Raw genomic sequence first — 23965 nt, forward strand, 5'->3', positions numbered from 1 at the left:
CAAATGATCTAAAAAGTTCCAAAAAGACTTGAAAAGATCTGAAAAGATTTTTTTCAATACTTTTTTATTTATATGGTTTTGGGTTTTTTTTAACCCAATCTAGAATCATACATTGCATTTTGTGGTCATGTCTCTTTAAACTCCTTTAGTCTTCACAAAATTGATATATTTGAAGATTCCAGGCCAATTATTTTGTAGAGCATGTCCAAGCCTTGATGGTTGCATATGTGGCCAAATATTTTGCATTAGAAAGCTCTATGGGTGATGTATATTTCCCACGGCCTCCTTAAGGATGCACAAAGATCCTGTCTGTCTCATTATCAGGGATGCTAACTTGGAATACTGTGTCACAGTTGGTATTTACCAGATTTCTCCACTGTAAAGGTACTCTTTCCATTTGTAATTAGATGAACTGTGGAGTGATATTTTGAGATTCTGTATGTAATCTATCCTTCTACAGCTTTTCACATATGCTTTCCGCTCCCACTGGTGACCCTTGGCCAATTAATTCTTACATCAATGATGTTACATTTTTAGCTATTGTTTCAATCCCCTATATTCCACATCAGTATAAACTCATGAATTCTTTCTTTAATCCAAGTGTTGTAGCTCTCTACCACAGTTGTTGGTTTTTTGATGCTCAAATTGTTTCATATTTGGCCAGCGAGAACGTCTTTAATCTGGGTATTTGGCCATTTTGACGCATCTTTAAGATACCCTTGTATTTCTAACATAAGATTTCTAGGCTTGTCATTTTCCTGCCACATTTCCAGGGGACCATTACTAGTGTTAGCAGAGAATAGTACAGAGAAGTCATGGTCTTCTTGTGGTTACTGAGGTATAGTTAATTAAACTGAATTTTATGAAAGATAAATGTACAGAAGTGAAAATTCCTTTTGGAGGAGGACTGATGAGTTATGTAATTTTTGAAAGCTTTTTCAGTTTCCTTTTGTTTTAGGTTGCAAGCTGGTTTGATATTCTTGGGTGTCTTGCCCTAAGAACTTTGTGTTCTTTCCTTTTCCTATCCGAATGACTAAAGAAATCATTATTTTTTCTCAATTTCAGTAACATAAGTAGGATTTTTTTAGTGATGAATGTTTATCAGATTTTCTTATAACATGATATGCCCTTTCTGCTTTTGAAAAAATTTTACATTGTATCTATGAATATGTCTTCTTTTTTTTTAAGGATTTTACTTACTTACTGGAGAGAGTGAGACAGAAATAGTGAGAGAGGGGGAGGAGCAAGGAGGAGAGGGAGAAGCAGACTTCCTGCTGAACTTGGAGCTCTATGTGGGACTTGATCCCAGGACTCTGGGGTCATGACCTGAACTGAAGGCAGTTGCTTAACCAACTGAGACACCCAGGGGCCCTGAATGTATCCTTTTTTTTTTTTAAGAGAGAGAGAGCACTTGTGGTTGTGAGAGGGGGGTAGAGGGGGAGGGAAAGACAAAATCTTAAGCAGGCTCCATGCTCAGTGTGGAGCCTGATGTGGGGCTTGATCTCAAGACCCCGAGATCATGACCTGAGCCAAAATCAAGATTTGGATGCTTAACCAACTAAGCCACCTGGGGGCCCATCCCCCACCTTTTTTAAAAGTAGGCTCCATGCCCAGCATGTGGGGATTGAACTCACAACCCTCAGACTGAGACCTGAGCTGAGATCAAGAGTCAGACACCTAGCCTACTGAGCCACCCAGGCGCCCCATGAATGTATTTTTTTTTTCTATTTGTTGACTTCTATGCTTTAGATGTACAAATTATTTTTATATGATTACCTTTAATTTCATAATCCAATATACTTAATCTTCTCATTTTTTCTTAGTCTGCATTCACTGTGATGACATGCTCCTTTCTTTTGCATTATTGATAGATTTCTTCCAATGATATTTGTTTTCTTTCTTAATTCTCATATTTGTTATGGGGTTCTTTTGACCCTTTGTTTCCTTAGCTCTCTAGTCTCTCTTCTCCACTCATTTGGCTGTTCAACCCCTTAAACTTCGAGATTCTGTTTTGAGTTTGTGTTACTAAGCTTTCTTAGTTGCCATGAAGACATTGTGAATATATCTTTACTTTTCTCGGTTTCCTCTTCCAGGTTGTTGACTTTTTTTTTTTTTTTTAAGATTTTATTTATTTATTTGACAGACAGAGATCACAAGTAGGTAGAGAGGCAGGCGGGGGCAGGGGGCAGGGGGAAGCAGGATCCTTACTGAGCAGAGAGCCTGATGTGCGACTCAATCCCAGAACCCTGGGGTCATGACCTGAGCTGAAGGCAGAGGCTTAATCCACTGAGCCACCCAGGGGCCCTGGGTTGTTGCCTTTATGCATATTTTGCATCCTGGGTCCTTTTGATAATTCCTGTGCTTGCTGTATTAACAGAATTGCCATGTTGTGTCTCTCTATATTGTTCATGCTTGAGCAGTACTCTGTCAAACTTCCATTTACTCTGACATTGTGTGAGTGACTTCTTAACTCTGTTTTACCTCTCTTTCATCTGTCCTTCCCTCTAAAGGACAGCCTGAGGGCTGGGTATTTCTTCTTTTCTTACTTCTGTGCAGTGTTAGGCAAACTTTTTTTTTTTAATAGACTACCTGAATTTGCTCTCTACTCTGAGATAATCTTTAAAATCTCAAAAGTACATTCACCTAAACTTGGCATTCATCCTACTCACATGGAGAATATTCTCAGGTGTGAAGTCCTTTCTGAATTTGACCTGAGTCCCAGGAGACTTCCTTTCCCGCAGGGAGAGATGGCTCCATCCTCTCCTTTCCACGAGGCACCCTGCTCCTTTACCTCTTCCCCCCATTTAGAAATTGATGGAGGTTATGGTATCATTCAGTATTCTTCTTCTCTATTATTATTTTTATTATTTTAAAAAAGATATTTTTTTATTCATCTGAAAGAGAGAGCAAGAGTGGGGGAAGGGGCAGAAGGAGCTGGAGAAGCAGGCTCCCTGCTGAGCAGAGACCGCCCCCAACCCAGGGCTCGATCCCAGGACCCCAAGACCAGTCCTGAGCCAAAGGCAGACACTTAACCAACTGAGCTACCCAAGTGCCCTGTGTATCTATTATTTTTAATTGAGTGGGCTGTTAGTAACTGTTCTCAAGATTTCTCAACCTCAAAAATATGACTTTGGTTGGGGGTGACATTAAGAGCCAAATTTGTTTCATCTCTGCTCTTAAATATATTGTTCCTTTCTTAGGCCATCACTTTTGAAGATTAAAATATTAGGTAGGTTCTTTCCTTACTTGGTGGCAGCTTATAGATTTTTTTAAAAAAGATTTTACTTATTTATTTGACAGACAGAGATCACAAGTAGGCAGAGAGGCAGGCAGAGATGGGGGGGGGAAGCAGACTCCCTGCTGAGCAGAGAGCCCAATGCAGGGCTCCATCCCAGGACCCTGGGATCATGACCTGAGCTGAAGGCAGAGGCTCTAAACCACTGAGCCACCCAGGTGCCCCAGCTTATAGATTAAAAAAAAAAATGTCTATTTAATTAGATACTAAGGGAGTAAAGACATGTGAGGCTGTTTCACTCTTTGTAACGTGGAAATTCTCCCTTCATCTCTCTTCCCTCTCTGGTTATACAATCAATCTGTGCCCGTTGTAGAAAGTTTAGAAAACAGTCAGGGGAAAAGATAGAGAGAGTGTGAAAGAGAAAGAAAAGAAGTAAGGAAGGAAAAGATCACGTGTATCATGCCAGATAGTAAGTATTATAATCTTGACAGGTTATAGCTTTTTCTACAACTGTATTTTTAAAACCAAAACTTGGATTACAGTGTGTTTAACATTTTGAGTCCCGCTGTTTTCATTGGACTCATTTGACCCAGTAATTGCTTTTTTCAAAAATGCAACTTAAAGACTACAAAATACCCTGTATATGGATTTTCCAGAATTTTGTCAATTATTAACATGTTGCTGTTTTAGGTTATTTTGGTTTCCAATATTCTACACAATGTTGCTCTGAACATTTTTATTGGTAAATCTCTGTCATCAGCTGATTTATTTCTGTCGGCTACAAGGCTGAAATCGAAGTGCGTGCATCCAAAAGTTAGAACTTTTAGTCTCCCAGTGCACTTGCCAATTTGTTTTTTTCAGAAACATTTACCTTGTCTAAACAATATGAAATAAAAGGGTCCACCCTATGCTGCCCGCCTCACTTGACTCCTGCCTTGCTGTATGAGGTTTTACTTGTACTTGCCTTTCTGGCCTAGACCTTGATGTTGCACACAGTAGGTGCTTAGCGGGCGCATTCAGGACAGATGGGCGTTCACGTTCCTCAGGGTCGTATTGATTGCCTTAGTCTGTGTCTTAGCAGGTGAATGAAGACAACAGCTGAGGAGGTCAGGTGTTGGAGGAGTGGGGACTCTGCTTCACGGCTGGTTGCCTGGAGAGTCTTTGCAGGCACCAGTGTCCAGGGGCGGGGGAGATGTGAGGCAGGAATGGAGACCCGCTCCTACAGGCGCTGCATCTACCGGGAAAGCAGGCTGCAGTCCTAGCCCCGGGGAGAAGTGCAATGGCACCAGACTCGGTCCTGATGGGCAGGTCTTTTCCAATGTGTTCTCTGGATGACCTTGCTCCGCGAGCCTGTCCCATTTGTGTTGACCATGCAGACCAGCTCTTTTCTTCAACCATGACTAAGCGAAACTGCATTGCAGTTGGTGTGCCGTGGCGGGCCACCTAATGTGTGCAAAACAGTCTACGAGCTCCTGAAGTCACAGTGATGAGCAAGGCACAGTCTCTCTCCTTCACTGGCAGAAAACCCCACTCTCCTCCAGGAGACAGCAGAACAAGGAGCGGGACGGTGGGGCGGCTTGTGGGAGCAGAGCAAGACGTGGGACAGGGGCACGGCGGAGGGACCACTAGCCCGACAGCCCCGGCGGCCCCGGCCAGCGAGGGACTCCGTATCCTTAGTCTTCCCTTTGCTCCAGAGGGTTCTTCCGTATTACAGACAGGCAGTGATGAAACCTGGAAGGGACAAGCAGTCCCGGAGGGGCGGGGAGAGGTGTGCTGTGGACGGTGCCTGCGAGGCGCTGATTCCAGCTTCCTGGGAGCTCCGGGTCTCAGCCCCATTTGGCAGAGCCAACCTCTCTTTCCCATGAGCCCTGCTGCCTGCAAACACTGGCTGTGAGGTCCATTTCTGACACTTCCTCTTCATTTATTTGCTTTTCCTTTTCTTCCTTTCGGATCATTCCTGAGCCCTGTCAACATTTTTTTTTTTTTTTTTATCCTCACTATTGCCAAGCTAACTCACATCTGAGATTTTCTAACTTGAATTTATGTTTTTCTTACGCTGCTTGTATTATTTTCTTAGTGCCCATTAGCTGATGTTGAATTATTAAGTTGTGGTTTTTCTCTGCTCTGTGGCCATCGTTTTTGGCCTATCTCCGTTTTATGTAGGTTTGTCATTCTGAGTTATCCTTTTTTCCCCCCCTTCTGCGGTGGGCAGAATAGAGTCCTCGCAAAGTTGTCCACCTCCTAATCCCCAGGACCCGTGTGTGTTTATGTTGTTACATGACAGAGAGGTATCACGTTTGCGGAGAGCATGAAGTTTGCTTTTCACTTGGCCTTAAGAGAGGGAGGTTATTCTGATCAGCTGGAGTGGCACAGGGTGACCACAAGGGTCCTTTCAAGTAGACAGGAGAAGAGCTACAATGAGAAAGAGATTTGAAGGCATCTAGATGCTGGGGAAGGCAAGGAAACCGTTTCTTCCCCAGGGCCTCCAGAAGGGGACAGCCCTGCCGACCTCTTGATTTTAAGCCAGCCAGCCCCCTTTTGGACTTCTGACTTCTAGAACAGAAAAACAACACACGTGCTTTGTTTCAGGCCACTGAATTGGTGGAACTCTGTTACGACATCAGTAGTAAACGAATACACCCTCTTACACTATCTTTGCAGGAAGTTCCAGGCTGGTTCTCTTCTGTTACCTATTTGAGGTCGGTTGAGCTGAGGGAGAGCTGCTGGTCCTGCTTGGGCTCCCCCAGGCCCTAGTGAGCTACAGTCTTGCCGGGGACGGGGGCGGTGGGTAGGGGAGGGAGTCCCCACCCGTGCGTGGGCTCCTGCTGCAACTCCTGAAATGAAGTCAAAGTAACAGAACCCTATTATTTTTACCTTTAATATTCCAGAAAGTATATCACTTAGCCTAGACTTTGACTTGGGGACAAATAGGAATTGGAGAATATTCTGCTTCTTTCTCAGTTCCTTTTTACCCTCTTCCATCTTCGTCAACGGGCAAACCCTTTTTGATTTTTTGGAGGGGGAGGGAAGGAGAAGAAAAAAAAATAGAAGAAAGAAGCTTAGTGAGTAGAAGAAAGGCAGGACAGAAAAAACACAGTATCACGTTCATCAGGTCAGGCTTCAGATGAAGGTCAAGCTTTCTACAGCTATAACTGATCCTCCCACCCCCCCAAACCCTCTTGACTTTCTCTTTCTCAGTCCGTGTGTGGCCCTGGAGCTCTGGAAATCATTCAGACCCCTGCATTTTGATAGAATTTTCAAACAAGCAGGCTCTTATGTTGAAAGACTCAGATCAGAGCATGGACACCATCCGCGCCACTTCCCGTCTCTGCCCCTCCAATTACATGGAGTGTGTGCGTGGTGGTGTGTGTGCAACGCACACTCACGTCCACGCACACACACCCATTCACCCTCACGCACACCCCTGTGAATTACCAGGACGAGCTGAAGGCAAAATTCCTCCACCGACAGATGAGGCCGGTAGAATGTATAAAGAGAGTCTTGTTATGCACCTCCTGGGCTGGAAAAATGCAAATGGATTCAAGTCCAAGCGCGAGTTCCGAGGAGCCGCAGGGCGTCGGGCTGCGGCTTGCTTATTACACTCAGTTGCCTGTTGTTCCCGCCGTCGCCGATTTGCACCTGCAATTACCTTGTCACACCTGGGAGCACACAGGTTTTGTTGATTCCATTTCAGGAATGCTCAGCCTACGTGTTTCCCAGAATAAAGAGCCTTCCAGAGTTCTGAATTCAGATACTGAGGTGACAATTACTTGTGTTCTTGATTGTTTAAAAAAGAAAGTAGGAAAAGAGAGAGAGAGAAAGACAGAGAGAAGCTGCAGAAACAAAAGAAAAAGTAGGCAAAGTCTCACACCTCCCTTCAAAGGAACTGGATTTGCCAATCTGGGAACTTTCAGCCTCTGTTGCTTTTGCTTTTAAGTATCAGTGAACTCAGCCCCCCACTAACAAGATACAGAAATTCCACGAACAGCTCGCAGGACAGACTCTGTCATTTTCGACAAAGGCGGCTGGAAATCATTTACACCGCAAGATTGTCTGTGGTGATAACAAGGTATTCGAGAGGAGAATGAGTCTGAGATAATCTTCAAAAGGTTCCCAAGTGAAATCTGCCCCCACTCTCCAGAAGATTCCTCTGGAAGAAAGCAGATGCCAACACGTCACTTCGGGTTGTGGAGACTGACATGATTTTCTGCACCTGTGCTCGAAGCTGCCTGTGATTTCTGGATGCGGGGAGTTACACGAGAGGAGGCTGGAGTTCAGTGGGCGCCGCAGGTCAGATCGTCAGAGGGTTTTGCTAGCCAGAAGTGCATGAACCGTACTTCCCAATAGGGCAGCAAGTATTTCTTCTGGGTTTCTTCACACACGGTTGCATGCAGTTTGGACCTGGAAGGCCCAGCAGGAGCTCCAAGCTGCAAAGATAAGTGGCGAACATGGAAAGGGCTTTCCTACGGCCTCCGAGTATATTGCAAATCTCAGAAAGATACAGGCTCCAAGATACTGGCTATTGGAGTAAGACCGTCAATATCTGTGAGGCTCTGCTAAGACTAGAAATCATTTCTAGATGTTCAAAAATGCATTTTTATTAATAAGAACAATAGTTCGGGGGCACAGATTAAATCATACTGAATACACGCCACACCCTTCCCAGGCAATGTGACTTTTTCAAAAATTCCGTGCAGTGGCGACCGTTAATATCTGCACATCACCAATCGAAATGCTGAAGGCTGAGGAACACTGGTACCTTTTCCAAGGACTCATGAGTACTCACTTTTAGAAAAAGTATTGAAATTCAGTATGCTCGACACCAGAGAACAAACGCTTGGACACAGGACCTACAGATAATTTGTAAATATGTATTTGTGGAGAGAAAGGTAGTCTTAATGAGTTCTTTTCTCTTGGATTCGATATTTGACGTTGACCTAATACTGTCTTGGAGACACGGGGATGTCACAGCTGGGAAAAATGAACTGAGGGAGGGCCACTGAGAGAGATTCATTTTGAGTAAAATGCCGTTATTTTCAAAAATGTACTTCCTGAGCCCTTTATGCGTATAGAAGCATCTTGATATTCCCCACGCAGCCTGGAGACCAGCTAATAATGTAATAAATTTATGCACGGGAATCTTAGTGGTTTCTCCACGGACCCATGGAATGAGCCGTCAGACTCAAGCTAAATTTCCTGCATTTCACTCAGCAGAAAAGATCAAGGAATGTGGACCGACTCCAGGAAATCCAAGATCCGTCGACAAGCTCTGTGTTCATATGGCCGTCTTTCAGAAGGAAGACATCATGGCGCAACAAGGTGTACCTGGCATTATTCCACTCAAGACTGGACACATCAATGGAATATTTCTCCAGGGCCCATTTGTGCTGTGTCAGTTTTTTCGTTGTAGAAATGTGGTTTCTGCTTTCCCTATTTACTTTCCCTCTTTTCTGAAAGAGACTGTAAATTCGCAGTAGCAGATGGCACCTTCTCAGAAACCCTGTCAGGCAGACCTGTAGAGCACAGAGGGACCGGCTCAAGCAGTCGAGACAAAATCAGCGCGAAAACCCCGTTTTAAAGGAACAATGTAGACATTTAGAGACATTGCCTAGTTCTTCAAATCAGCAGGCATCGTTGGAGGATCTATCTGGCAGCCACTCTGTACTGTGGTTAGCTGCTGGTACAAAGGGAGAATGAAAAAATGGGAAAGAGAAATTATTCCCTTCTTCAAGAGACTTCCACTTCTGTGTGTGAGACGGACACGTGGGCCACTAGCGAACACACAAATGTAAGCGCTGAACAGTTCTAACTGTGGGCTGAGAAGTAAGAAAGTATAATCTTGCCTGGTGGTTGCTGTTAAGAGGGCAGTCGAGAAAAAACAAGGAGTTTCACGGCGTTGACATCCGTGTGCTTAGAGTACAAGATGTGAATGATTAGAGGTTGAGGGGTTTGTTCAAACAGAGTGAGTTTGGTGATATTGACACGGACGTTACCACGGAGTGTCCACGTCCCACACGTAAGCCACAGGCCTCGGGAAAACAGAAGGGGCATAGAGGACCCTTGCAAGTTCATCCTAAGAATAACAGGGGCCATGACCACTTTTTTTTTTTTTTTTTGTATGGGAGGCTCACCACTAATATTATTTCATCCCTACGTGATATTTGCTTATAATCAGCAATTCCAAAATTAAAACATGAGGTCAAATGTTAGCAAAGAATGATGAGGCTTGATGTCTTATTTCTATATGCGATTCATTGATTCTTTCATTCAACATTTCCTGCGTGGCTATGACCAGACCTCATGCCTAGCACCGGGGCTATGGAGAGAAATAGCTTCAATCTCACATTTGCTTACTATTATAAAAGAAGAGATAAGCAAATATTTTCCTCTGAGGACCTGGTGGGATGCAGGGTAAGGGGGGGTTCCGCACTTTTGCTCTTGCTTCCCATGGTCCTCAGAATTGAATTGGAGCCACGCTTGGTAACCCAGTAGAAAATCTACTTCACCATCTCCCCGGTGCAGAAGTCACCTTGGGTTTTATGGCCCATTCCTTCTACAACATTTAAAGTTCCATTTTCCCGACTTTCTTCCAAATATTCCATCCATGATGTATGTTTGGGCTTTTTCTCTTTTGACCAGCTGGTTGTTTCTCACACTTACAGGTTCAAAAAGTAAATTCGTCTTAAAAATGGAGGCTTCAACATGTCATGATTTCATGACAAATCCTTCACGTGAAATGGTGGACCTGAAGGAATGAGTGGTTAAACCAAAAATGTTGTGAGGGGCCCCTGACAACGACGTGGTTTTCGTAACCTCTGTGATTTGACATCTCCAAGCACTCTGTCAGTACTGTGCAACCCCCATCCTCTTCTGTTGTTCATCATACCAGCTCTGTTTTCTATTTGGAGCATCTTGATTTTTCAATAATCAGCAGAGTTTCTGGTCTAGCAACTTCCTATGTCTCCAGTCTCTCAATGAGAATATGTGGAGATGTCCCAGCTCTTCAAGGGCACTAAGACTGACCACAATATTCATTGTATATGATCAAAGGAGAGAGAAGCCTCTGTACTCACCCAAGGGTGGTAACATACCTGGCCCTTGACTTTATGGGAACAGGGAGAACCCGGCAGAAAGTCCTGGGGAGACCAAGTTTGGCAGGCTCCTAGCTTGATGACAGCAAAGACATTTATGGCAGAACATCTTAGAGAGTTGGAACTCTGTGAAAAATGACTTCAGGAAGTCGTTTCAAGGAAATAGAAAGTCTTTGCTGACTCAACTGAGCAAATCCCAGATGGAGCACATCTCTTCAGCCCAAGTGTCAGGGATCTGGTAGCTGATCGTTTGAGTGTATTCCTTTATCTTGAACACACTGGAAACAGGACAACATTGCCTTTCCTCAAAGCTGGTTTGAAGTTTCTTGTTTGGTCAGTAACAATAATTGATTGATATTCCTGCCATGTTCCTATGTTATGGGAACAGAGAGGATTTGGGATCATAGACTGTGGGAGGTAAAGGAGACTTAGTGATGGCATAATCCACGTTCTTTATATTGTAATCGATAAGGCCAGAGATACTAAGTAACTTTCTGAAGGGTACAACTGGTCAGGGACAGTGTGAGGGTGTGAGGACGGGATTCCTCAGTCCTAGTGAAGCAGTGTTTTATCTGTGACACGCCAACTCAGCATGCGGAATGGCAATAGAAGATTCTCCTCAAGCCTGAGTTACTTTCCAACTCCCAAAGCTCCGCTTAGTAAGACCAGGGCTCCAGAGTTCTAAACTGCCTAGCTTCCAAATAAATGAGTAGATCTTTCAAATTAGTTTTTTTTTAAATACCACGTTAGATCATTATACTTCTAGAACAGTGCTATCCTGTGGAAATAGAATGTGAGCCATAGCTCCTATTTTCAAATTTTTATTGGCTACATTAAGAAAAGCAAAAAGAGATAAGTAAAATCAATATATACTCAATATACTCGATTTAACTCAGGATTCCAAAACACTATGATTTCAACAATAGAATCAGTATAAGCTGTTACTGATGACATAGTTAACATTTTCAAAAATATTAAGTCTTTGGAATCTAGTGTGTATTTTATTTCGATAGACACATGTGGCTAGTGGTCACCCTACTGGGCAGCCCAGCTCTAGAACTTGTCCTCCTTCAGTGGTCTCTGCTGACTTCAACTTAGAGGGGAACCTCAAATGGTTTCCTTTCTGAGAAGGGTATTTTCTAAATCAAAACCAAAAAGATAAAATCATGTCTTGTTTTTAAGAATGAGAAGCAGCCCAGAAGATGCAGTTTAGAAATCAACATATTCAAATTTCCAGTACATTTTAGGTTTTTTTTGGTTGTTGTTGTTGTTGTTTTGAAGTGAGGGTGTAGCATATTGAAATTGGTACTTGAAAAATGTAAAGCAAATGAAGGCTGTGGATAAGCCACTCTAGAGAATAAATACTGATTTTGGAATAAGCTGCTCCACTGCTTCTGGGTCAATGGCTATGGTTCTTTTCCTCTTGCCGAAACCCTTTCATGTTTTTGATCTGTCACTCTTGGCTAGCTGATATGGTCTCAATAACCCTATTAGACCCTCTATGGCTCTGATGCTACAAATCCCTTGAGAGTGTCCTCTACAACATGCATTTTTCTTACATAGGCAATATTCTACTTTCCTACATAATAAATTCCTTTGAAAATAGAATTTCCCAAAGTTGAACAACAGACACATATTATTGGTTGAAGCAGGGAGGGAAAGGTAATTCTTAGCAAAAATTCATAGAAATAGTCAAGAAGGTACCAGATTATGAGACTGAGAACTTTTCGGGCTGGGAGAAAAGGGGGAAGTCGGCCATGGAGAGGCAGCTTGTGGCTCCAGTGGCCAACTAGCCTTGGTCAACAGGAGACTCTCAGCTCTTAGAGGCAGAGTCACCATGTTGGTTCGTGCCTGTGTTTGTGAAGCCTGGCACATTATGTGGCCATGTGGCAGCTTTGTAGAAGATTGTTAATGAGATGAATAAAGGACTAAGGAAATCAAGCCCCACATAATTTGTTCTGTTCTCTTCCAACCTCTTCACCCTTCTGGATCCTCCGACTACAGTCACGGAAGACGGGTTGGTAAGCCCTGAGCCTTTAAAAATTCACACTTTGGCCAGTGAGAGGAGGGTCTTTCTTTCTTGTCTCTCAAATCAGGAATTGGAAGCGGCTGTGGTGACTACCTCTGGCGTGGAAAAGGACCCCCGCTCCAGTGGTGTCTGACTCTCAAATCCCCCTGCCCTAGTGCCTTACAGTGGGTATCCTGAGAGGTGGGAGGGAGGGCAGTGGGGTAACACGGCGTCAGGCCTCTAGGACACTGCCTCCATCCTCTGGCTCCAGCAGTGGCAAAGGCTTCCTGCTTTGTGTTCTCATCACCTCACCGTAAGCATGGCCAGGCCTCTCTGATGGGGTCCCAGCACATCTTTGACTCCATGGTGTAGAATGGGGCTTTATGACTCACACAAAAATAATCTGGAGGTGCCAAGGCATTGAAACTCCTTTTCTAACAGGAGACAGAACCTCGAGGACAAATGCTGATTCTTCTGTCTACATATAGGTGGCTGGCTTGGACTCTCTTCAGCACTGTCCCACATCAAATGCCCACGTCCTAGATCACTGGGTGGTCCCTCTCTAGATCACCTCTGACCTGTCCCAAATGAACTCCTCACCAGCTTTGTCTCAGGTATGCCTTAGCGGGTGGGAGGGGGCATCCAGGCTAAACAGGGATCCTGCCCTGATGTGATCCAACAGAAGTGGGCTTCAGGCTCCAGTCAGTGCGGAGGCTCAGTGGAGACCCACTGGGCCTGGGCTTGACTGACGGGGGAATGGGGAGCAGGATTCAAATATGGCTCTGCATGAGGGTTTGGACATTGTGTGTGTGTGCGTTTATGGGGTGCTGGGAGGTAGAAGGGAAGGTGCTCTGAATTTCCCGCATCACAAACACCTGCTGACAGTTAGCCGCGTGGCCTTAGTGGAAGTCAAATTTTCCTCCCAAGATCCCCTCCTTTCTATAGCAACAGGGTCTCTCAGAGAGTTCTTTTATGCCAACTGATGTTGAAAGCCAATTTTGGCTAGAGACAGATAGTCTCAGGCTCAATATTCAAAACGGAGATTATAAGAAAGTTGAGGCTGTCTGTAGCCTCATAACTGGTTGTGGGGAATGGACTAAATCCCTCTCCAGAGTTGTTTTGTCCCTTGTGAAGCACTTAGGGTGTTTAAGTATATGCGTAGGGGTTCAGGGAGGAAGAGAGACATCTGTGTGTATGTGTGGGGGCATGAATTTAATTTTCAGAATGTGTGCTGAGTGATCTAGCAGATCTTGGCAACTTATTCAGAGCCAGGATAAATGACTCAGGTGGGGCAGAGATCTGGCAAGGGGAAGAGATGGCCAGATTCCGTTTCATAGACGACCCACTTATTACCCCAATCTCTCTCTCTCTCCATCACTCTCCAAATGCACATTGAATAATGGGGCAAGAGGTAGCTCCAAAGAAGGGAGAAATTTTTTGTAAAGGTGATAATAATGTCCTCTCTTCTGTCAGCTTTGAGCCAGTCTTGCTTGGTTATGTGGCATTGAGAACAGATGCCCAAAGAGATCAACGGCAAACAAATAAAAACCAGCTTCCCTAAGCTCATCTCTGGAGAAAGGATAACTTCCTGCCAGAGGAGTGTTGTGAGCCGGCCGGCCAGGCAAGTCCAGGATGCGGTTCCACCTTGCTCTTGAATTCCTCCTCCTTCCCAGGCCTGGAAAACACACCCAGCCCTAGGGCAGTCTGAGCACCACCAAGCCTGCTCGGAAGGAGAGCTCTAGGTTTCGCCACAGGCTTCTTCAACACCAGTGCTTTGACAACATGGTTTTGGGCCTCGCTGATGCCTGGGCATTCGCCTGCACCTCCTCTCAGGGGCTCTGGACGTCACTGTCAGGCTGGTCCAGGAAGCCATAATGTCAAGGCCCATCACAGGAGGCCTACCGCCTCTTTTGTGGTGGGCTGCCCCCTTGAGGAGCTCTCCGCCTCTGACCTGCTCCTTGTATTTCTTACTTGGTCAGTTATGGGACATCATTGTATCATCAGCCCTGTTCCCTTTCCAGGATGTCGGCTTGGCCAAGTCTCAGCTCAGTCCAGAAGACCACCTTAAGAAGGGCTATCTTTGAAGATTTCTTTCTCACCTGGCTGTGGGGTAGCTGTCGCCCCCCTGTGCCCCGACTGCAGCTTTGCACCTCTAGCTTTTTTTTTTTTTTTTTAAAAGATTTTATTTATTAATTTGACAGAGAGAAATCACAAGTAGACGGAGAGGTAGCCAGAGAGAGAGAGAGAGATAGGGAAGCAGGCTCCCTGGTGAGCAGAGAGCCCGACGTGGGACTCGATCCCAGGACCCTGAGATCATGACCTGAGCCGAAGGCAGTGGCTCAACCCACTGAGCCACCCAGGCGCCCCTGCACCTCTAGCTTTGTCCCAAAGACCTCGCCGTAGCTTTTCCCTGGGTTATCGGCTCAGCCTGCACACCCTACGTTCATTCCCAAGAAGCTTTAGGACACATCACATATGCAATGCAACATTTGCTCCAAGCAACAAAGAGCGCGGTCCCATCCACAAGATGAAATCCTCGACTCCTTTTAGTTCGCTCCAATGAATGCCTCAGGCCTGCTGAGCATCTGTGGGTCCAAAAAACAAGCTTTCCGGAGACCGGAAGGTGGGTCGGAGTACTTCAGAAGTGGGATGGGATAGGCGGCTGCGAGGTAAGGGTCCGGCTGGATTCTTGGACTGACCTGCACGTTCATGACCCAGCCATAGACCACTCAGAGTACCTAGCCATGGTCACCCTGGAACCAGGATTAAAGAGTACGAAATGGCTCATTTACAGCAGAAGACGCCCTAGTCCCTGCGGCTGTGGCCAGCTAGTCTCTGCTGTCATTTGATAAGTCGTACATTTTGGGGCCATCAACTAAAGTCACATTCAGTAAAAAAGTAAATGCTGACTCGGGAACTTATGGGGAGCTTTTTTTTTTTTTTTTCTTTGAAGAATTGCTTGAGCACTCTCTTTTCGAAAACACCGGGAAGTTATGTAAAGAGAGATGAATACATTATAGTAAGTTTGAAACTGCCTCCAGCCTGTACGTCAGGCTAAAAACATAGACATTCACTACTGTTTTCCCTCTGTTCACCCAAAATTTCACTTGTCAAAACAAGAAAAAGATGAATTTATCATTGTACCAAATGTAAAATGAACTGGAAGCCACAGCTCAGCATATGTCCATCTCGCTCGTAAAATCCTCGTGGATCTTTAAAGCAAGATGGGTGCTTGCTTTTTTTTTTTTTTTTTTTTTAAACTTCTTGAAATAGATGCAGACTGATTAACAAAGGAGTCCCAAATAGTCCCAGGTGACAGGCTTATTTCCCACAGGGACCAGCTGACATGCCTTTCCTCCCCATCACCGTCCCCACCTCTAATGTCACTCGTCCTCTTGTCAGACACATAGCTCCGGGCCAGCGCCAGGTACGCTGAGAAGCCAACCCCTTCTTCTCCAGCTGAAGAGCCCACAGCGGCCCCTACGAATGACATCACCTCACACTAAGTAAATATTGCATCTCCTAGTCCGTGTGATCTCCATGTTCATATCAGACACTGCGAAGCGGGAAAGAATTTCAGCGCGCCAGCGTTAAGGTGACAGTGTGGCGTAGGTCTTGGAGGGGACAATGACACAGCTCAAAGGCGGTGAACCACATCTAGCCAGAACTTCTCACTTCAGGTGGGGTTCGAGGGTGAAAACCCTTGTCGACTGTGCTGACTGCCACCGTGAGAGCATCGTCAAGGTAAAAAAAAAAAAAAAAATCAGCTGCGTATCTACCTTCTGTGGAATGAACACATTTCTCGTGGATTTAGGAATTAGGTGTTTTATTTCCTTTTAGGCAACTAGGAACTGGTGCAGAGAGAGCCTTCTCTTGTCCGCCTTCTGTAGAACTTACTGCAAATAAAACATAAATCCATTTTAAACATATCCTCAGGGGGTTGTTTCCAAATGTATTAGAAAGACTCTTTCTATAACTTTTTCATGCGTTTTGGACTTTTGGAGGAGTTTTTTTAATTCAGGAGGGAAGTCTGTGAGCTAGGAAGTCGAGGCCATTTGAAGAGCCTTGGTGGCAGTCCCCAGATTCCCTTTACTGAAGAGGCCCTTCTAGTCCCCGAGTTTTGGGAGAAGAGACATTACCCTCAGGAAGCTTGTCAGATGCCAGAAAGATGCATGTTTCTTCCCCCTTCCCCAGCCTGTCCCCATCACAGAGCGAGCGAGTTTCTATCCCTCTGGCTTCTTCCTCCTTATAGAAATAAAACTCTTTAATTAAATCCTGGAGAGGTGTGAAGCCTGAATTTCACCCTATACCACATCATCAATATTGGGGAGAATTATTTTAGGGGAGACTGAGGGGGAAAGAAAGAACTCCCATCCTACCTCCCCCCCCCCTCCTTGATTTAATAAAGTCTCTTAGCCTCCTGAGCCCGCTGTGGTTTTCTTGAATTGCACAGCTGTTCCACAGCTGGCAACAACCTAGATCAATGCTGATCTTTGGCCAAAATGAAATGAAGGACTCAGTAGAACAGAAAGTTAGTGCAGAGTCACTGGGGCTGGCTGGGGTGGATTCCTCCCCATGGAAGACCAGAAGCCCAAAGATGTACTGGACCTTAAAAGGAAAAAAAAAAAAAAAAAAAAAAAAACTTCAAACAATTGGCTTTGGAACAGATGCATAAGCAAATCCACCCGAGAACTACTGTGTTTCTCATCTTTCATCCGTCTACAGGGAACTGGATTCCTCTTGGAGGATTTCAGGCTGGAAGCATGCTGGGGTCCCAAAGGGGAAAGCAGGATCTACGTTATCTTGCAAGCTCCTGCCCTGCTGGGACTAAGGAGGCTGATCCGGAAGGCAGAGAGGACAAGTTAGAAAAGTCTTCGTCTTTCTTTCGGGATCTCCTTCTTTCTGCCCTTTTGAACCAGGGAAAATCTCCTCCAAGTCCTCAGGTTTCTTAATCTTTCCTTTACTGTTTATCAGGGGCTGAGAAGGCTCACTCAAGTTGAGAGGAAGTAAGAACACACTGGATTGATTTCAGACACTAGTGTTGTTGAGGATCATACCAGGCAGTTCCTCCTCCCCCTGCTTTCTTCTAGTCTTTCTATTTTTTAATACAGTGTGGGGCCCTATCTAGCAAAAGAGGAAATAAGGGACAAATGATCTCATGGAATGTTGTAGGTTCTTAGTGAAAGTTTATATCCTGACCCATTAATAAGTAGCTGGTATTGCCTAACACAGTTTATAAGTGTATACAGGATAGAAAATATTGATATATTTGACAAATTACTGGTCACAATGCATGTTTTCATGAGAAGCTCTGAATTCACCCATTTTGGGCAAAGCTGTCAAGACCATGTACCTGGGAAATAAAAAGACAGTGAGCTTGGACGAGCCGTGACTGCCAGGCCAACCGTGGATGACCTTTCACAAGTGGCTTGGTGACCTGCTGTTGTGGAGAGAAAAGCAGAAGTCTGCCCACCTTGCACACCCCTGCCACAGGCTAGTAGAACTGTGGTGAACTGAACTGGTGCCTTCCCTCCTCAGGCAGCCCTTTCAGCCATGAGTTCCTGCAGAGCTGGACCCCTCTGCTCCGAAGGCTAGCTCGTCCTCCACAGAGCAGCTCCACATTTTAAGGGCTTCAGGTTGGCTGAAGTGGTATCTCTGCAGATGGTATAAAGAAATCTGTATTTTTCAAAAAGATGTATTTATTTATTTTAGGAGGGAGGGAGGGGTAGAGAGAGAGGGAGGGAGAATTTTAAGCAGATTCTGCACCGAGTGTGGAGCTAGCTGTGGGGATTGATCTCACGACCCGGAAATCACAACCTGGGATGAAACTGAGAGTTGAATGCTCAAGCGACTCTACCACGCAGGGGCCCCAGGAGTTTGTATTAAACAGGAAATCCCTCCGGGTGATTCTAATGGTTAACTAGCTCAGGTAACGGTTGCTTCAACTGAGTTTTATGAACTTGACTTATTTTATGCTCTGGCTAATAAGATTCCAACTGCTTTTTCTGCCTTTACTAACTTTTCTGGCCGCGACTCTGGTCTTCCTTCTTCCATTTCTGTGTGAACAAATTTTTGGTCTTAGCCCCTGCTGTTGTTCCCACACCGTTGACCTCATGCACTAGACAACTTCAGTTGCCTCCCAAGCATCCTCCCCTCCATCTACCGTCACACCCCAGCTTCTCTTTGGGAATTCACTTTCCCTCTCTTTTCTGCTTTTGAGTTTGGTTGAAATTGTCCCCACCTCCAGTTACAGGGGTGATACCTGATTGGCTTAAACCAATGAGTATATTCTATTCCCTCCTTGGGCATAGAGTGATTAATTCAAGGATGGACAAAACAAAGAAATAGAGGTCAGTGACTTCACAGGTGTTTGGAATACCTGGAATAGAAAAGTCTGTCCTTATTTTATTTGAAATACTGGAAGGAATGCTTTAATTTTTCCTGCTAGATGCGACAAAGAAGGAAGCACTAGAAGAACCACTGGCAGCCATCTTATGACTAAAAGGGAAGAATCTGCCAAGAATGAATTCAACACTGAAGACGCAAGGTTGACAGGACAAAGAGAGAAACTGTATCCTGGTTCTGTTTGCAGAGTTGCTGTCCCATTAGGTAAATATTGAAATAGTTTAAATTGAAAGATGATGGAGCCTCAAACCAAGACAGTGACAGTGAGGGAGATTAAGAGGGTATTTTCACAGAATATAAGTGTGAGAAAGCTAGTTATTGATGATGCAGGGAAAAAACATCAGTCCTTGGAGTAACGTCTCCAACATGGCAGGAGTGGATGGGGTCCAGAGTGTTGGTAGAAAGCTAAATCTTGGGTAAGGAAAGATATACTGATACATTAAATAAGGGAGGAAAGGAAGAAAGAAATACATGACTAGTTTCGTTTTCAGTTGTTAGTTCATTCAATCATTCGATCATTTGCTCATTTGACCAACACTTACTGCCAAGTATTGAGCTACATGTTTGGGATATGACATTTCTCCTTCATAATCCTTCCCCACAATTAGCTAAGCCAAGCTGAAATTTCCATGAAGATTTGGAAGATGTACTTGCACAATGTATCCTATTTTCTGAATTCTAAATCACCCTAAGCTAGTTATACTGGAATTTGATACATCTTCTCAGAGACACATTGAAATTCCCTCAAAGCCTTAGAGATTCTGTGAACCCAATTCTTTGGTATAGATTTTGGACCACAACCATATTGCCTTTTTTTCTAATGAGAACACTGTCTTAACAAAGGGGCTCCATGTTTTTCTTCCCTGAAAGAAGCAAACCCTCAAATCCTTCAGAAGCTAAAGTCTCTGCTTTAGCCAGCCTTACTAGATAGGGTTCGAAGGGCCTGTAGTTAGCCAGCTCCTTCTGGAGATCACATTGTTTCAGACAATGTCGAGCCCTGATGGGTGGAGAAGCAAGAATGCTTTCAGTGGTCTCGTTTGCAAGCCTTTGATGTTTCTTCTAAGTCATATTGTGTCAGTGGAAACGTTGGTCTGAGGAGACTCTGGCAATTCTTTCAAAATGCACAAATGTTGAGTGTGTGTTTTTAATGGTTTCAAGCAATTAAAATAATTTAGAAATAATTAGAAGTAGCAGCACACTAAGCCAAGAAGGCTGAGGGCCGGGATGGCCACTGGCTTGTTCTTGTGCCTGGGACAGTGTTGTGAAAGGGATGCTTAGGTCAATGGTAGTTCCTGCTGAGAAAATTCAGGCATAATCTAAATCAGCTGCTGTCTCTGTGGTGCAGATGCCCCTGAAAATGGGTTCATTAGAAATTAATTGGGAAGAAAAAAAAAAGAAAGAAAAAAAAATTAATTGGGAAGAAACGTGTTCCCTTAGGAAAACAACAATTAAACACAAATGCAGGAATGAGCATATTAGATATATAAACACACACAACAACAACAACAAATTAAAAAAATGAAGTGATATCTTTAAACTAGAAACTTATGGAAATTGAAATCAAGCACCCGAAGTGTTCGGTCCAAGAGAACTCCCCAAGGATACAGAGGGAGGGGAGGTAGCTGGTGCAGAAGGGAAGGAGATTTCATGTCAGAGAAATTGTGTAGACAACGGTCAGCCAAGGATAGAAAGGGATGGATTAGGTACGCCGTAAGCACATTAAGATGATAAAAAAAATTTCCAGCCTCAGAAGGAATAAAACAGTTGAAAGATCATTAACATGAATCAGAGATTAATCGAAATAAAACTTAAGAAGGCTGAGCCCGGGTTATCTGCTATCAATGGGACTTGTTTTAGCAGGGAATTTCAGAGGATTTATCACCAGATAATATGGATAGACAGTTGCTCTTAAGTCTTTAAAGGGATATAACCAAATGAAGTAATCCTGCACAATGACTTTCCTTTTACAACGACCCACATTCAAGACAAAAAAATATATATATAAGCATAAGAACATTGTGTCTTTTGCAAACAAATATGCAAAACATATCCTCTGTGCTTCATTATTCTCCAACTCCAGAGAAAAATCAGTTTTGATCTCTTTCTTTGAAAGAACCAAATTTGAATTTGAGCGGCACTTCTCGCCAAATGAATTCATCTTTCAATTATGTTAGAAGTTAGAAGGACACACAGAGGGGAAAAAAATTCAAATCCTTTTTCTGTTGCCTCCAATCAATCCAAATCCTTTCCATTTTAAGATAGCAGCAAAAACTTGGATATTCAGAAAGTCATTTTCACCAGAAGCTTGAGTTTCTGAATTCACAACAATGATCACAGGCAATTACAGCCTTTACCTTTTTCCATTAAGAGCAAGAAAAAGACAATTTAAACAAAACCAAAAACTCTTTTATGGCTTTCCCCCACCCACACCCTTTATGGAATTGACTATCGTTCCTTGCTATCTATATATTTGGTACTTTCATCACAGGACAGATAATGAACAAGGATTCTACTTTTGACCTAGTAGAAACATTAGGCTCTTATGGTGTTGCCTTCTTCTTTTTCTTCCCTCAAATGTGCATAATATTCATGGTGCATTTTTGCTACCTGTCTTTCCTGAGAATGGACTCCACATGCCTGTGAGCTTCCACTTTCCTAGGTTAACTGTCAAGGTCCAGGTTCCAGGGTCAGTGTCCAGCTGCAGGGGCATCAGCAGAGGCAGACCTAGGGCTGAAGAGCCTTAAGGAATGAAGGACACACAGACCTCTTTGGACACATTGGTGACCCACCGGAAGTGTGTGCTACAAACCAAACGTCAAGTCAGGGGCCAGTCATGGCCCTTAAAATTAGAAATCCTGGCTGGGCTGGGCAGGGCCTGTAAGATGTTATCTTGACTCAGACAAAAGGGAGACAGCTTTCATGGATTTGGAGGAGCCTCTCTGGCCAGCAGCTCCTTGCTGCTTCCCTGGACACTGACAGGCTCTGCAGAGACTGAGATGGTTGGCTGCTGAGTCCCAGCCCTTGGAACCTGGGAGGCAGCACACCACAGTGTTTAAGGGCACACACAAGCTTTGGGTTCAAGCAAGCCTGAGAACTAGCCCTTTCAGATAGGGCCCTGGAAGCCTGTAGAGGGGATAATAGCCTGGAGAGCCAAGGCTCCTAATTTGCAAGAGCTGGGTGTTTTGGAAAACAAAACAGCAGAAGGAGTACAAGCCTTCAATTTATGATATAAAAAACATATTGGAAAGAAAATTCATAAAGGGCTCAACTAGCTTGTCTGCAGAGACTAGACAAAGATTGTTTGAACTGGTAGAGCAGAAGCTAGAGGGAGAGAAAAGACAGCTGACGTGTGGCTCTTTCTTTGAGAAGGGGCCCTATTCCTTGCCCACCAGCCTGGAGTGGGGTTAGGCTTAGATAACGAAAATCCCAGACAAGTGGGCAAGTGACTCTCTGCCTGAATGTCTGAAGGGGGTTGGGGCTTCGACAAGAAGCTCTCCATGTCAGCATGGGGTGTGGATGGACGGCAGAACTGACTGTCAACAGGTTGGACGCAGGCAAGGCAAAGAGAAGGGGTATTGGCGAGGTTAGAGCAGATGGGCTAGGGCACATCCTTGCAGACAAGAGAGGTCACCTGAGGACTGGATGTGGGTTCCTCTTCATTCATAGATATGGATGCGTTCATCCCCACTGCTCACCCAGCTCAGGGGAAGAGCTGAGAGGAAGCCATCTTGGGAAATGTTAATTTCAAACAAGAGAGCAGAGAGAAATCACGGAAGTGACTGAACTTACTTGGCTATAACTGGATTGAGTATCTTGCCAGTAGGCTACACAAAGTCTTAAAAGATAATTTAAGTTCCTTTATAGAAAAATAATCAAATTTATAGTTTTTAGGTACCCAAGTTTGTGGCTTGCAAATTTTGTACCTGGTAAAGAACTCAGTGTAGTGAACCTTCCAGTGGAGAATCATGGAGACTTTTTAAATACCTGATGACTAGAAGTAACATTTCACAGTAGGAAGAAGAGACCCAAGCTTGTAGTTGGGTAATGAGTCAATGGTGAGGAGAGTTTTCAGTGAGAAGAAGAAAGTAAGAAAAATGAGGTCGTGATTGTAAGACAACCATCAAGAAAGAATGGATTCGAGACCCATTCTATATATTTAGAAAGATTCGACAACCATTTCAATGTAGAATGCAAAGTGAAGAGACTGTTCTGCCTTCAGAAAGGCCAAAGTATGTGGAACAAGGTGCTAACATCAGGGAAATGCAGAAAAGCAGGCGACTGTGTTGAAAATGAGGAGCTGGTCTTCCAAATTAATTGAAAGCAATGGAATCTTGTCGATGCACAACTAGATGTGCAGACTTGTCCATGAGCTTTCTTGGCAGTGGTTATGCCAGAATGGGGGAGTAACTCAAATGTCTATCAGTTGATGGGTAGATAAGTAAAATGTGGTATATCCGCAGTATGAACTATTAATCAGCCAGAAAATGGAATGTAGTACCGATGCAGTCTAAAACATAGATAGACCTTAGAAACATTTTGTTGAAGGAGAGAAGTCAGTCACAAAAGGTCACATACCGTATGACTCCATTTTTAGGAAATGTCCAAAATAGGGACATCTTTAGAGATTGAAAGCAGAGTAGCCATTACCAGGGGCTGGAGAGAGGTGTGTGTGTGTGCCAATGGCGAGGGACAGCTCATGTGTACAGGATTTCTTTTAGGAGGGACAAAAATGTTATAAAAGTGATTCTGGGGATGATTGCACAACTCTGTGAATAGACTAAAAAACATTGAATTTACACTTTCAGTGGGTGAGTTGTATGGTATGCAAATTATCTCTCAGTTATCTGTTTGTTCTTGTTTTTTAAACAGATGGGCAGAGAGTGTCCAGACCGATTTGGCGAGTACTAGGGCAGAGTGTCAGTCTTCTATTCTCCCAGAGCTGAGCACATAGAGGGTCAAAAGCAATTTGTGAGATGGGTCAGGTAGGCATTTTCATTTTACCTACTTTTAATGCATATTTGGCCAAAGTCAGCGTCTAAATCTAAATTCAAATCTACGATTGCATAGACGTGTTCCTTGAGCATATAAGAATGTCACCATCTTCCCCTCCAAGGGGATAAATAGACCGGAAACTGGGTTAAGGATGCTTTTATAAAATAAACGGAATTATTTGATTTCCAATGGCCAGGAATAAAGAAATTGTAAAACTTTGGTTGTCTTATAAAT

The 23965-nt window shown here is 44.1% G+C and overlaps 1 long non-coding RNA gene across 1 annotated transcript in view; it reads left to right on the top strand.

Moving 5' to 3' along the window:
* The window catches only part of LOC122901914, a 43263-nt gene extending 19625 nt beyond the window's left edge, over positions 1–23638 (top strand). Inside the window, exons 2-3 of the long non-coding RNA XR_006383708.1 lie at positions 18783–18943; positions 23609–23638. This is a non-coding gene — a long non-coding RNA (uncharacterized LOC122901914). The remainder of the gene's footprint in view (positions 1–18782; positions 18944–23608) is intronic.
* The last annotated feature ends 327 nt before the right edge of the window (positions 23639–23965 follow it).

Source organism: Neovison vison, chromosome 3, assembly GCF_020171115.1.
Source record: "Neovison vison isolate M4711 chromosome 3, ASM_NN_V1, whole genome shotgun sequence".
In the NCBI taxonomy this organism is placed as follows: Eukaryota; Metazoa; Chordata; class Mammalia; order Carnivora; family Mustelidae; genus Neogale; species Neogale vison.